Raw genomic sequence first — 14,665 nt, forward strand, 5'->3', positions numbered from 1 at the left:
TAAAAAAAAAAAAAAAAAAAAAACTAGGAATAAAACCACAATATGACTCAGCAATCCCACTCCTAGGCATATACCCTGAAGAAACCAAAATTGAAAAAGAAAAAGACACATGTATCCCATTGCTCATTGCAGCACTATTTACAATAGCTAGAAAATGGAAGCAACCCAGGTGTGCACTGAAAGATGAATGGATAAAGAAGTTGTGGTACATATGCACAGTGGAATATCACTCAGCCATTAAAAAGAACACATCTGAGTCAATTCTGATGAGGTGGATGAAGCTAGAGCCTATTATACAGAGTGAAGTAATGAGAAAGATAAAGATCATATACTAACACATATACATGGAATCTAGAAAAACAGTACTGAAGAACTTATTTACAGGACAGCAATGGAGAAACAGACATAGAGAACAGACTTATAGACATGGGGAGAGGGGAGGAGAGGGTGAGATGTATGTTGAGAATAACATGGAAACTTATATTACAATATGTAAAATAGATAGCCAACAGGAATTTGCTGTATGTCTTAGGAAACTCAAAGAGGGGCTCTGTATCAACCTAGAGGAGGGGATGGGGAGGGAGATGGGAGGGAGGTTCAAAAGGGAGGGGATATATGTATACTTATGGCTGATTCATGCTGAGGTTTGACAGAAAACAACAAAATTCTGTAAAGCAATTATCCCACATTAAAAAATAAATAAAATTTTTAAAAAGATATTAATGGAGAAAAAACATGGTCTCTACCTTCAAAACGTGAATACTTAATTGGAATAACTAGCATTGAATCAGAGAGATTGAGGAATTGCATTGACAGCAGACAAGGGAGACCTATCCTTAGTGTTTAAGGAAAAATAAAAGAAGGTGTGAGCCTCAGGTTTTTCTGGCTCTTCCTTGGCTCCAGCTGCTTCTTTTCTGGATCTTCTGATGTATCAGGGAGTTTGAGTCTCTCCTTGAATCTATTTTTCCGGAAATATCTGTTTCTGATTAGGTCATATAATTTTTGGTCCAGATCCTGGTTTGCTAATAGTATTTGGGACCCTAAGTGCAAAATCTTCTCATTATCTGACCAAATAATGTCTGTCCAAGGGATGAACACCAGTGAGGTTATCTTAACATCGTGTGTAGGATTATTAAACAGAGAGAAGTCAAAGGAATAAAAATGGAAATCAAGTTAGAAAGAGTAATCAAATAATAAATTAATACAGAAATATGTGAAATCTGGGAAATTTGCTAAACTTCCAGGAATACCACCATAATAGCAAGAAAATACAAGTCAGAAGTGATAGTACTCATGATTTTAAATGAGTAAATTTTGGGTGCTGTGCTAAGTTGCTTCAGTCGTGTCCGACTCTTTGCAACCCTATGGACTGTAGCCCACCAGGCTCCTCTGTCCTTGGAATTCTCCTGGCAAAGATACAGGAGTGGGTTGCCATTTTGTTCTCCAGGGGATTTTCCCCACCTACAGATCAAACCCGCGTCTCTCAAGTTTCCTGCACTGGCAAGCGGGTTCTTTACCATTAGCACCACCTGGAAAGCTCTAGTGGTAAATATAGGTTCAGTTCAGTCGCTCAGTCGTGTCTGACTCTTTGCTACCCTATGGACTGCAGCATGCCAGGCTTCCCTGTTCATCACCAACTCCTGGAGCTTACTCAAACTCATGTGCATAGAGTCAGTGATGCCATTTGATCATCTCGTCCTCTGTCATCCCGTTCTCCTGCCTTCAGTCTTTCCCAGCATCAGGGTCTTTTCCAATGAGTCAATTCTTCACATCAGGTGGCCAAAGTATTGGAGTTTCTATGGGAACCTACATCACACAAAAGAATAGATAGATATGGGTACCTAACAAAACATAAGTTAATCAAACTTTTCATTGAGTTCCTTGTATTTGGCAAGTAAGTATTGAATATCTTATAAAGGTCATGAATTGGTCAGTGATTCTTAAACTGGCACATAGACAACTGGAAAGTAGACCATTGAAGGTAATTTTTATGGAAAATGAAAACTGAGACCAAGATGTTTACACTGAACTTATATTTACAAAGAACTTTTGCTACACATTTGACATAGGCACCAATTTTGCATTTTTATTTATAAGACCACACTCGAGGTCTAGAAAAATTCATGGCTATTGAGGCATTCTCTTGATTTTACATATAATGCATTTCATGTGACATAGTAATAGGAATATAATGTAAACTTTAGCTCATTTTCCATGAGCTTATGGTTAAAATTCATATTGTGAAATCAGTAATATCTAAATTAGCCTCCTGGCTAAATTAGTTACCAGGTAAGGAAACTATTTTTAAACTTTCTAAGCCTTTATTTTTCTTCATCACCAGAATGGAGAAATAATACCTAAATTTCAGTTATTAAAATGATTAAGACAGTTTCATATATATAATGTGTAATGGCAACCCACTCCAGTACTCTTGCCTGGAAAATCCCATGGATGGAAGAGCCTGGTAGGCTGCAGTCCATGGGGTCGTGAAGAGTCAGACACGACTTCACTTTCACTTTCACTTTTCACTTTCACCTTTCACTTTTCACTTTCCACTTTCATGCATTGGAGAAGGAAATGGCAACCCACTCCAGTGTTCTTGCCTGGAGAATCCCAGGGATAGGGGAACCTGGTGGGCTGCCGTCTATGGGGTCGCACAGAGTTGGACATGACTGAAGTGACTTAGCAGCAGCAGCAGCATACACAATATATTACATATTGAAACAGTCTTTTTATATACATATATATTTTTTTATGTTTTATATTTATTTATATATATAAATATAAAACACAATGCTTAGCACATAGTAGGGACTCAATGAGAACTGAATGAACAGTAAATGGACAGGTGAATAAATGAATGATAGAAATAAATAAGACAGAGAAATGATGTATGAGTAGATTTGTTTCTATCTTTAGGAAACCATTTTTCACCATGGAAAAATATTCGGTACATTGCCGGCATGAATAGATGTTTCAAAATTCATGGTATATCCTTAATTCTAGGTAATTTATTCTGTCTAATAAAAGTTACACATTAAAATTATAACAAAGTGTGATTTAAACTCTGTGTCATGGTATACTTTTTCATACTAATGAATTTATTTTTCAGGATATAGTATCTGAGTGCATATAGCTTATTTACATATTTAGATATATTTCCTATATATAATCAGATCTTGAATTACTGTGCTAGTTTTTAGCTGAATAGTTTATAGCCAAATTGTTTCCCCATAAGTTTGCTATTTTTTATCTATGAGAGGGCCAATTTGCTTACACCCACTTTAAATTATTTCTTAGACCAAAGAGAGTATCTTTGTCTTAACAAAAGTTTTTTAATAGTTTACATAAAATTCATTGAGACTATTTATTATGGCTTATTACTAATTTATAACCATATATCAAATAACTTTTTTCTTTCATAAAATACTTGAATTCAATTATTAAACAGGTAGAGCAAAAGTTTAAAGCAATAGATCCCAGCATCCCTATTGGTACCTTATTGGCTATGAGTATCTAATATCTACTTTTACGTTAAGCTTCAAGCTAGAGGAAGAAGACAGAATATTTCAGTGGCTCTTTACAATTTTATAGAGTGCTATTATGTCATCCTTCAAACCCATAAATCATTGTCCTGTGCCTCACAGATCATCCTTGGGGGCTGTATGTAGTTAGTATTCCCAGTTCCACAGAATCACTTATTCTTAAACTCTTGATGTACTTTTCTCAGGCCATCCCTACCTCAGGAAAAGACAACTTCTCTTTTCGGGAAATGGGACTCAAGATAGCAAGCAAAGTAGAGGTGGTGGTGGTGGTTTAGTCGTTCAATCGTATCCTACTCTTGAAACCCCGTGGACTGTGCCTGCCAGGCTCCTCTCTCCATGGGATTTCCCAGGGAAGAATACTGGAGTGGGTAGCCATTTCTTTCTTCAAGGGATCTTCCCAAGTCAGGGATTGAACCCACATCTCCTACACTGGCAGTCAGATTCTTTACCACCAAGCTACCAGGGAAGCCAGCAAGCAAAGTGCCCTGTGCAATTGTTTTTCTTAAAGGAAGCTGAGTCATTTTCCTCTTACATGGTGAAAACAAAGTGTGTACTATATTGACAGACAGCACAATAACTTCTCTCAGGGCAGTAGTTATCCTTGTGAAAATAAGAAAGAGTATGGTATATTGATTGCAAATATAGTGTAAATGTTTCCCCTCCCTGAACCTATTCCCCTTTGTAAAATGACTTTGTAGCTCCTCCCTTTAAGAGGTGGGGCATATTTGTCCACCATTAAATCAGAACTGATCTTGTGAGTTGCTTTGGTCAATAGGATATGACCAAAGGCTGTGAAAGTGACACTCAGTCTGTCTAAAGGCTAGGCCTCAAGAAGCTGTGCTCATTTGTCTCTCTTGAAATCCTGCTCTACCATGTGAATCAGCTCAGGCTACCATGTAGACGTATAGATCAAGCACCTTCATTTCCATTGTCACCAGTAACCCATGCAAGTGAGGCCATTCTAAATCAAGCAAGGCCCAGCTGACCAACCAGCTGATTGCAGATGCATGAGCAAAGCCAGACAAGATGAGGAGAGCAGCAGAGCCTAGATCAGTAGAACCATCTAGCAGGTAAATATCCTGCTGCTGCTGCTGCTGCTGCTGCTGAGTCGCTTCAGTCGTGTCCAACTCTGTGCAACTCCATAGACGGCAGCCCACCAGGCTCCCCCGTCCCTGGGATTCTCCAAGCAAGAACACTGGAGTGGGTTGCCATTTCCTTCTCCAATGCATGAAAGTGAAGTTGCTCAGTTGTGTCCAACCCCTAGCGACCCCATGGACTGCAGCCCACCAGGCCCCTCCGTCCATGGGATTTTCCAGGCAAGAGTACTGGAGTGGGTTGCCATTGCCTTCTCCGAAACATGCTAGTGGGCAACAATGTTTATCTTCAAGTCACTGATTTAGGTGTGGTTTATTACTTGGCCATAGCAAACACACACTCACAAGCAGGAATACCAAACATCAGGACATAAAAGGCTGTAGGAAGCTGCTCTGCAGAAGCAAGAACATACAGTTAGCCTTCCTTACTTAAGCTTTCTGCATCAGTGGATTCAACTACACACTGACTGTGTAGTGTTTACTATCTGTGGGAGGCGGAACCCGCGGAAGGCAGAACCCACAGGAGGAGGAACCGGCCACTACGGTGTCTGAGAATTTAGCATCCCAGGAGCATGTGACTCCAATCCCCCATGGATACTAAGGAGTGACTTTTTTTTTTTTTTTTTTTTTACTGCTGAGAGTGAGCTTCAAGGACAAATGGTGTGAAGACAATAGAGAAGGGATGAGAAGAGGAGGAGGAACAACAAAGCGCAGGCACCTGTGAGTGTGCGTAGGAGGGCTGGGACATTTCGTGGTGGCAGGCTCACTAAAGAGTAATGAAGAATGGTGAGTTAGTTTGCTGCCAGGAAATGAGCTTATTCATCTTGACTCAGACATTTAAAAAGTTGTTTGTGTAAACAATGCAGCACATATTGTGGTTGTTTGTGAAATCAGAGTGTACGTTTTTCATTTCTATTGGGTGAAGTGATGTGGTGTAAAGATGGTATGCGTGGAGGTCAGAGACTAGGATGCTGAGTGAGCCATAGGAACGTCATGCTCCATTTCTGCCCCCTCAGATGGAGCTCACCAACAGCAACAGCAACTAAAGAGCATTAAGGACTTCCAGGAACGACTGAATCTGTAAAGTCAGATGGAAACAGGTTGAGCCATGTTTAAGTTCCTCTCCTGTAAAGCAAGATCTGCCTGTTGACGTCTGAATAACATTCCTCCCCTGTGAAGAGAATGTATCAACACAACTGAACACCTAAGCCTTGTCTCATGTGATTCTCAGAGCAACCATACCAGGGCATTATCAGTTATCCTCACTATATTTAAAAACATTCTGACTTTAAGAGACATTAAGAAATGTATTGAATCTCAGGCAGCTGGTGAGTGATAAGTGATATTTTAAGTCTAGGATTGCTTGACTACTGCCCAATAATCTTTCAGTTCTACTGCAACTGCCAGAAACATGTACGCACATCAGGTGTGGTGTATCCACCAGCTGTTTTGTTTGTTGTTGCTGAAATTTAAATGTAACACCTCCCTTAGCAACTGAAAAGACCCTTAGCTACCCGTGATGTTTAACAACTACCTTCTACAGAAGCAGCTTTCAAAGGTTTCACCTCACACCACTGTGGGTTCCTGAAAGCTATTATCCCAGATGAGGCAACAGGAGGTGGCCCAGGGTGTGATCCTGGGTGGCTGCCTGGGAGAGGTTGATCAGGTATTAACCCTTGGCAAGTACTGAGGACAAGAATTACCCAGCTGGTTGAGCCATTTCTTTCACTGGAGTTAACCCAAATACTCCATCTAGGAGGCAGAAACAAATATTCTGAAGCTATGATTTCCAACTTTTATTTTTTAGAGTTCAGTGGAGATTCCTTAGAATCAACTGAGAATGGCAAAGGAGTATGTAATTTAATAATAACAACATCAACAGCTAATAATTGTGTAGTGCCACGCACTGTTCTAAACATTTTGTGTATATTTACACATTTAATCCTTTTTTTCATCTTGATGTGTTACATATTCCATATACATATAACATTAGCTCCATTCGACAGATGAAGAAACTGGGATGCAGATTGGCTAAGGAACTCACTCAAGGTCATATAGTAAGTGGTTTGCTGGAATTCTTCCACAGGCAGTTTAGTTTTGTAGACTGTAGCATTTTTTTTTTTTCCAGGCAGAGAAATATTTTAAAAACACCTTCTAAGGTGTGTGTGAGAGCACACACACGTGTGTGTATTGAGCTATCAAGACTCAAAGGCTGTAACCACAAAGCAGCTCCATTTCCCGCCACAAATGCCCTTTCCAACCTGCCCTATGGGGCCAGGCCATTCCTTAACACTATCTGAACTCCAGGAAGATTGCACAGTTTCCCAATTCCCTCTGAGATAAGAAAAGGAACTCCAGACACTTGAGCTGCGTAAAACAGCCTCTGTTCAGAGATGAACAGGCCCAGTTCAGTGTAATCACTGAATCTCTGAACTTCACTCAGAGTTAAGCCTCTCACCTTGATCTTGCAGCAGTTTGGGAAATCTACCAAAGGGCAAGAGGGACTTCTTATTTCTTTGCTCTCCCAGCTCCCTCCATCCACTCTGATTCCCTGGTGTAGACTTCTGAACCTCCTGGTTGGGGCAGAGGGAGGAAGAGAGGCCAAAGGCTCAAAAGTGCCTTACTGGAAGAGCATTCATATGTATTTGGTTTCCTTTGGCCAAGGCCTTTGTTTAAAATTAACTCTTGTCTGTTGAGGTGTGTTTTGTTGGTTTTCATCTTCAGGTCCTTGTTATAGGTGGTATATACTCCAGTTGGTCCTGTAAGGGGACCTTTAACCCTAGTGTTACTTATCGAGAGGTCCCTCAACTTAAGTGGAATAAAAAGTATTTGTGTATTTATATATGTATGTAATATGCTTTCACTGATCTCTAACTGAAATTTGTTGTGTCCATCAATCATAAAGGTGCAAATTCGAATGGAAATTTAGCATTTCCTGCTATTTAGCATATGGTTTATTAGTAGTACTTGTGACTGTGTCACCAGTGAAATCAGAGTTTCACATTATATTGCGATTATGACGATATTTTAAAATGTTGTTTATACTTATCACTGTTTCAAAATTACAAAAATTATGATGCTGTTAGAGCTGATCCTAGATCTGGTTATTTAACATGTTAAGGGTTTTTTTTTAATGATAACTGAGATATGGTTGGTTTCCTTTCCAATTCTATGAATTTGATTTTTGCACTTGCAAGCAGTAATCAAAGAAAGGGTCTTCCATAGATATAGACTATCTAAAGGGTCTATAGCCACAATACCGTTGTTTTTTGAGTTTCCCACCCACCATATAGTCTCTCTGCTGTTGTCCCGTTTCCCTTCCAAGCAGCCTTCTTGGACAAATTCCCTTTATGGTGGTGATAAAGGCTAGTTCTCTTTCCTCTGTACACATGACTGACATCGCCCCTATGGGAAACATTTGCCAGTGCTCCACAGGGCTGCAGGTGCTCCCTAACCACAGCCCCTGTTCATCTACCATGTTCGGGTCTGCTAATCAGCTGTATGCACTAGGAGAGTATACTAACTGTGTGTGCATTGAAGTGCTCCCTTAACAACTGGTAAATAGCTTTTGCTCTAAGAACCCCTCAAACCCTCTCTACCAGTGCCCTCCCCTTCCCAGCCTCCACTCAGGGATCTAAGAATTGAAATACCTGGCAAAACAGGACCCTGCAGGAGCAGACCCCGGTTGCACAGCTGATGTCACTTCTCATTTCTCAGTGTGCAGGCCTCATTCATTGTTGAAACCCTTTGGAGTGTCAGACCTGTTCATTGTATCCCGGGAAAACAATCTAGCTCCCTGATTGAGTCTTTCAAAACTGTCACCAGACTTGAGGCCACAAGGCCACACCCACACCCACCCCCCCTTCTTGGCAAGGCAGGAGGGAAAATACTCACACATTTTCCCAAAGAAATTCTCTCTTTAATCTACCACTTCAACCTTCTTTTACCTTTCGGTTGACTTTTGAACCATATATATTGAGGGGCCATATTAAATTTTCATTCATTGAAATTACTGCTGACAAGCAATCTCCCTCCACTCTTTCCACCCAACCTCCCCCTCGCCCCCAATAAACACACACACATACAAACCTCTCCCTCTGCTTGCCTAGGACTTTCCATAGGATTAGACTCTTGAACTACAAAATTTTCAACACTGGTGTTTGGAAAAGCTTCAAACCTGAAAGCAGGGAAAACTAATTGCCCAAGGCTTCCAATCTAAAAATAGGGTCTTCTAATCCTGGCCTGGCCAAGTTGTGTAGTCCTGTAGTGTCTCCTCCGCAGGAGGGGAGCCAGATGAGGCTACCCTCATGCCTCTCCTGTTTCCACTTGCCCTGTGACCTGGCCGGCTCCGTGCTGGCAGAACTCAGTGCCTGCCTGATCCCTGTCACAAACTAGACGTGAATAACAAGACCAGAGCTCCATTCGGTCATTTCTTGGGCCACCCATCTCTCTCTCTCTCTCTCTCTCCTGTCTGAAAGATGTCCACACCCAGGAATAAACAGAGGGAAAGCCCCTGCTTTATTTGTTTTGAATGTGCCCGCATTTTGTCCTGTGGATTTGACTCCGAGGCCATTGTCTCTTAGCCGTGATCCTTGTAACTCCGTGACATTCAACAGGATCTGCTTTCAATGACTCAACCAGGGTTTCCTTAGACAGTAAACAGTCACTTTTTGCCTTTTACACCACCGTGGAAAATGAGATTACTCCTTGAGGAGGCCAGCAGCTCGGGACTGCTGTCGAACTGGCTGCTTTGACTGTTTGTTCGGCTGCAAGGCACCCTAGCAAGCTGCCGGAGCTTGTTTAAAATTAGCTTCCACCATAAATCACTGGCACAATGAAATGCCTGCCTCTGCCCTCTGACATATTTGTGTCTCTGTTTATTTTTAATGATGACATGGCTTTTTCTGTCTCCATTTGACTCTTTATCCTCCACACTCCTGAACACTAAATTCTGTGTCAGAAGTGCAAAATCTAAGAAACCTCAGGGAAGAAAGATTCCCCTTTCTACCCTCACACCAAGGTAGTGGGGAAACTGAGTTAGCCCTGAGATCTCTCTGAAGGAAACTGCCCCTCCTCCACTTTGATCTGACTATTATATCCTAAAAATGTTCCCTTGTAATGGGGCCAAACAGTCTTTCCTTGTGTGCATTTGCACAACTCCGTACATTTAAGATTTCTGTGTTCCACTGCATGTAAATTTTACATGAAAAAGAAGAGTTGTAAACAAACCATAAACTCTTTCCAATAATATGCATGCAGACGTATTTAGGAGGAAGTGTCCACAGTTTACTTTGAAATGCTCCCTAAACTGTGATGAATTCGTTGATGGATAAAGGATAAAGGTGGATAAATGATAAAGGAAATACAGGAGCCCTCCCTTGTCTCAGTTACCTGTGGTCATCCATGGTCTGGAAATATTAAATGGAAAATTTCAGAAATATACAGTTTGTAAGATTTATCTGAGGAGGGTGATGACATCTTATGCTGTCCCACTCATCCCACCCAGGACATGAATCTTTCTTTTGTCCAGCATACTTTGCCCATTAGTCATTCAGAACCCTTCTTGGTTCTGATTTGCATTCAAGTGGTGCAACCCCACCTCCAAGGAGTGGTGGCTACACGGACACAAGAGGGCCTAGAGTAGCTATGCCATGTTCAAGGTCAGAAGGGGCAGCAGTGAGGAGATACCCCTCGTCCAAGGTAAGGAGCAGCGGCTGTGCTTTGCTGGAGCAGCCGTGAAGAGATACCCCACATCCAAGGTAAGAGAAATCCAAGTAAGACGGTAGGTGTTGCAAGAGGGCATCAGAGGGCAGACACTCTGAAACCATACTCACAGAAAACTAGTCAGTCTAATCACACTAGGACCACAGCCTTGTCTAACTCAATGAAACTAAGCCATGCCCATGGGTCCACCCAAGACGGGCAGGTCATGGTGGAGAGGTCTGACAGAATGTGGTCCACTGGAGAAGGGAATGGCAAACCACTTCAGTATTCTTGCCTTGAGAACCCCATGAACAGTATGAAAAGGCAAAATGATAGGATACTGAAAGAGGAACTCCCCAGGTCAGTAGGTGCCCAATATGCTACTGGAGATCAGTGGAGAAATAACTCCAGAAAGAATGAAGGGATGGAGCCAAAGGAAAAACAATACCCAGTTGTGGATGTGACTGGTGATAGAAGCAAGGTCTGATGCTGTAAAGAGCCATATTGCATAGGAACCTGGAATGTCAGGTCCATGAATCAAGGCAAATTGGAAGTGGTCAAACAAGAGATGGCAAGAGTGAATGTCGACATTCTAGGAATCAGCGAACTAAAATGGACTGGAATAGGTGAATTTAACTCAGATGACCATTTTATCTACTACTGTGGTCAGGAATCCCTCAGAAGAAATGGAGAAGCCATCATGGTCAACAAAAGAGTCCGAAATGCAGTACTTGGATGCAATCTCAAAAATGACAGACTGATCTCTGTTCATTTCCAAGGCAAACCATTCAATATCACAGTAATCCAAGTCTATGCCCCAACCAGTAATGCTGAAGAAGCTGAAGTTGGAAGGTTCTATGAAGACCTAAAAGACCTTTTAAAACTAACACCCAAAAAGATGTCCTTTTCATTATAGGGGACTGGAATGCAAAAGTAGGAAGTCGAGAAACACCTGGAGTAACAGGCAAATTTGGCCTTGGAATACGGAATGAAGCAGGGCAAAGACTAATAGAGTTTTGCCAAGAAAATGTACTGGTCATAGCAAACACCCTCTTCCAACAACACAAGAGAAGACTCTACACATGGACATCACCAGATGGTCAACACTGAAATCAGATTGATTATATTCTTTGCAGCCAAAGATGGAGAAACTCTATACAGTCAGCAAAAACAAGACCAGGAGCTGACTGTGGCTCAGACCATGAACTCCTTATTGCCAAATTCAGACTTAAATTGAAGAAAGCAGGGAAAACCACTAGACCATTCAGGTATGACCTAAATCAAATCCCTTATGATTATACAGTGGAAGTGAGAAATAAATTTAAGGGACTAGATCTGATAGAGTGCCTGATGAACTATGGACTGAGGTTCATGACATCGTACAGGAGACAGGGATCAAGAATATCCCCATGGAAAAGAAATGCAAAAAAGCAAAATGGCTGTCTGGGGAGGCCTTACAAATAGCTGTGAAAAGAAGAGAAGTGAAAAGCAAAGGAGAAAAGGAAAGATATAAGCATCTGAAAGCAGAGTTCCAAGGAGAGAAAAGAAAGCCTTCCTCAGTGATCAATGCAAAGAAAGAGAGAAAAACAACAGAATGGGAAAGACTAGAGATCTCTTCAAGAAAATCAGAGATACCAAGGGAACATTTCATGCAAAGATGGGCTCGATAAAGGACAGAAATGGTATGGACCTAACAGAAGCAGAAGATATTAAGAAGAGGTGGCAAGAATACACAGAAGAACTGTACAAAAAAGATCTTCACGACCCAGATAATCACGATGGTGTGATCACTGACCTAGAGCCAGATATCCTGGAATGTGAAGCCAAGTGGGCCTTAGAAAGCATCACTACGAACAAAGCTAGTGGAGGAGATGGAATTCCAGTGGAGCTATTTCAAATCCTGAAAGATGATGCTGTGAAAGTGCTGCACTCAATATGCCAGCAAATTTGGAAAACTCAGCAGTGGCCACAAGACTGGAAAAGGTCAGTTTTTATTCCAATCCCAAAGAAAGGCAATGCCAAAGAATGCTCAAACTACTGCACAATTGCACTCATCTCACATGCTAGAAAAGTAATGCTCAAAATTCTCCAAGCCAGGTTTCAGCAACATGTGAACCATGAACTTCCTGATGTTCAAGCTGGTTTTGGAAAAGGCAGAGGAACCAGAGACCAAATTGCCAACATCCACTGGATCATCAAAAAAGAGAGTTCCAGAAAAAACATCTATTTCTGCTTTATTGACTATGCCAAAGCCTTTGACTGTGTGGATCACAATAAACTGTGGAAAATTCTGAAAAAGATGGGAATAACAGACCACCTGACCTGCCTCTTGAGAAATTTGTATGCAGGTCAGGAAGCAACAGTTAGAACTGGACATGGAACAACAGACTGGTTCCAAATAGGAAAAGGAGTTCGTCAAGGCTGTATATTGTCACCCTGCTTATTTAACATATATGCAGAGTACATCATGAGAAATGCTGGGCTGGAAGAAGCACAAGCTGGAATCAAGATTGCCGGGAGAAATATCAATAACCTCAGATATGCAGATGACACCACCCTTATGGCAGAAAGTGAAGAGGAACCAAAAAGCCTCTTGATGAAGGTGAAAGAGGAGAGTGAAAAAGTTGGTTTAAAGCTCAACATTCAGAAAACGAAGCTCATGGCATCCGGTCCCATCACTTCATGGGAAATAGATGGGGAAACAGTGGAAACAGTGTCAGACTTTATTTTTCTGGGCTCCAAAATCACTGCAGATGGTGACTGCAGCCATGAAATCAAAAGACGCTTACTCCTTGGAAGGAAAGTTATGTCCAACCTAGATAACATATTGAAAAGCAGAGACATTACTTTGCCAACAAAGGTCCGTCTAGTCAAGGCTATGGTTTTTCCAGTGGTCATGTATGGATGTGAGTTGGACTGTGAAGAAAGCTGAGTGCCAAAGAATTGATGCTTTTGAACTGTGGTGTTGGAGGACTCTTGAGAGTCCCTTGGACTGCAAGGAGATCCAACCAGTCCATTCTGAAGGAGATCAGCCATGGGATTTCTTTGGAAGGACTGATGCTAAAGCTGAAAGTCCAGTACTTTGGCCACCTCATGTGAAGAGTTGACTCATTGGAAAAGACTCTGATGCTGGGAGGGATTGGGGGCAGGAGGAGAAGGGGACGACAGAGGATGAGATGGCTGGATGGCATCACTGACTTGATGGACGTGAGTCTGAGTGAACTCCAGGGGTTGGAGATAGACAGGGAGGCCTGGCGTGCTGTGATTCATGGGGTCGCAAAGAGTCAGACACGACTGAGTGACTGAACTGAACTGACTGAATGTTAACTATAGGCTTCTCTGGTGGCTTAGAGGGTAAAGAAAGTGAAAGTGAAAGTGAATTTGCTCAGTTGTGTCTGACTCTCTGTGACCCCATGGACTGTAGCCTACCAGGTTCCTCCCTCCATGGGATTCTCCAGGCAAGAGTACTGGAGTGGGTTGCCATTTCCTTCTCCAGGGGATCTTCCCAACCCAGGGATCGAACCTGGGTCTCCTGAATTCCAGGCAGATGCTTTAACCTCTGAGCCACCAGGGAAGCCCTGGTAAAGAATCTGCCTGCAATCCGCCCACTCCAGGGTTCTTGCCTGGAGAATTCCATGGACAGAGGAGCCTGGCGGGCTATAGCCCATGCAGTTGTAAAGAGTTGGGCATGACTGAGTGACTAACACTTACTTTCACTAAAAGTTAACTCTAATTAAAATGTCAATCCTTCAGTCTCAGTAGACACAGTTCAAGTACTGAAGAGCCCCCTGCGTCTAGTAGTCACTACATTAGACACCACAGACATACCCAGTTTCTGGTGAACATCACCACTGTGTATCTATTGTCTGTTCTTCTATATTTTCTAATTTTTTGTTTTCTTTCCTTGTCTCATTTCGCAAAGACTTCTGACTTATCTTATTTAATGATTTTTTTTATCCAACTGTACCTAATCTAATGAAAAAATTAAAATTTTTATTTCAGTTATGTTCTTTCATAATTTTAGAATGCATATTTGGTTCTTTTTTTAAGTGTCACTTTTATGGTTTTTAATTCTCTGCTAACATTTTATAGCTTCATATTTTTTCTCTCATAGTGAATAGGGTGGTTATATAATCTGGCTGGTAATTCTGTTATTTGGACTTTACCTAATCTTTCCCTATTCTGCCTTGTTTTTGCTTTTTTTTTTTTTTTATGGTGTTCCATCTCTTCATGTGTCTGATTATCTCTGATTGTTCACTGGGCATCTTTTTTGAAAACTGACTCTTAGTAATTGTTTAAGACGTGACTGATGTTGTCTTCTTG

The 14,665-nt window shown here is 41.5% G+C and overlaps 1 non-coding gene across 1 annotated transcript; it reads right to left on the reverse strand.

The window, feature by feature from the left end:
- Positions 1–13,844: 13,844 nt before the first annotated feature.
- TRNAS-GGA (transfer RNA serine (anticodon GGA)) lies at positions 13,845–13,916 on the reverse strand. Its single transcript has one exon. It is a non-coding gene; the product is annotated as a tRNA-Ser (tRNA).
- Positions 13,917–14,665: the final 749 nt, after the last annotated feature.

Source organism: Bos indicus, chromosome 13, assembly GCF_029378745.1.
Source record: "Bos indicus isolate NIAB-ARS_2022 breed Sahiwal x Tharparkar chromosome 13, NIAB-ARS_B.indTharparkar_mat_pri_1.0, whole genome shotgun sequence".
Taxonomy (NCBI): domain Eukaryota; kingdom Metazoa; phylum Chordata; class Mammalia; order Artiodactyla; family Bovidae; genus Bos; species Bos indicus.